At 38.3% G+C, this 712-nt stretch overlaps 1 non-coding gene across 1 annotated transcript; it reads left to right on the top strand.

Moving 5' to 3' along the window:
• Positions 1 to 216: 216 nt before the first annotated feature.
• Positions 217 to 428, top strand: LOC118013556. Its single transcript, XR_004680052.1, has one exon. It is a non-coding gene; the product is annotated as a small nucleolar RNA U3 (small nucleolar RNA).
• Positions 429 to 712: the final 284 nt, after the last annotated feature.

Genomic DNA, 712 nt, shown 5'->3' with positions numbered 1-712 from the left:
TGTAAAGCATAATTTTTAATTGAGAAAATACTGTGTCTGCACGTGCTGAGGTGCCCTGCAACTCATTAGGTTCTACTAGAGATTATTCACAATTACATTTTTTAAAACATTGAAATGTGTAAATAATCCCAAATCTTCTCACAAAAACTGTCTCTTCAAAGTATCATTCTTCAACAAATGTTTTCACAAGACAAAACTCATTTAAAAAGTTGTCTCAAGACTATACTTTCAGGGATCATTTCTATAGTTTGTTACTAGAGAAGTTTCTCTGAATGTGTAGAGTACCCGAAACCACGAGGAGGAGGTGTAGTGTTCTCTTCTGAGCGTGAAAACGGCTTTTGGCGTTGTTTACAACTGCTAATTGCCATTGATGATCGTTCTTCTTCCCTTTTTGGGGAGTTAGAGGGAGAGAATGCAGTCTGAGTGGTAAAATAAATAAATAAATAAATAAATAAATAAATAAATAAATAAATAAATAAATAAATAAAAAGTTGTCTCTAGGGGCACCTGGTGGCTCAGTCATTGGGTGTCTGTCTTCGGCTCAGGTCATGATCCCAGGGTCTTGGGATCGAGTCCCACATCGGGCTCCCTGCTCGGCGGGAAGCCTGCTTCTCCCTCTCCCACTCCTCCTGCTTGTGTTCCCTCCCTCGCTGCCTCTCTCTCTGTCAAATAAATAAATAAAATCTTTTTTTTTAAAAAAAGTCGTCTCTAT

Source organism: Mirounga leonina, unplaced genomic scaffold (genome assembly GCF_011800145.1).
Source record: "Mirounga leonina isolate KUSES-001 unplaced genomic scaffold, KU_Mleo_1.0 Mir_101664, whole genome shotgun sequence".
Lineage (NCBI taxonomy): Eukaryota > Metazoa > Chordata > Mammalia > Carnivora > Phocidae > Mirounga > Mirounga leonina.
Note: the sequence above shows the minus strand (reverse complement) of the source record. Positions and strands in the feature narration are given on the sequence as shown.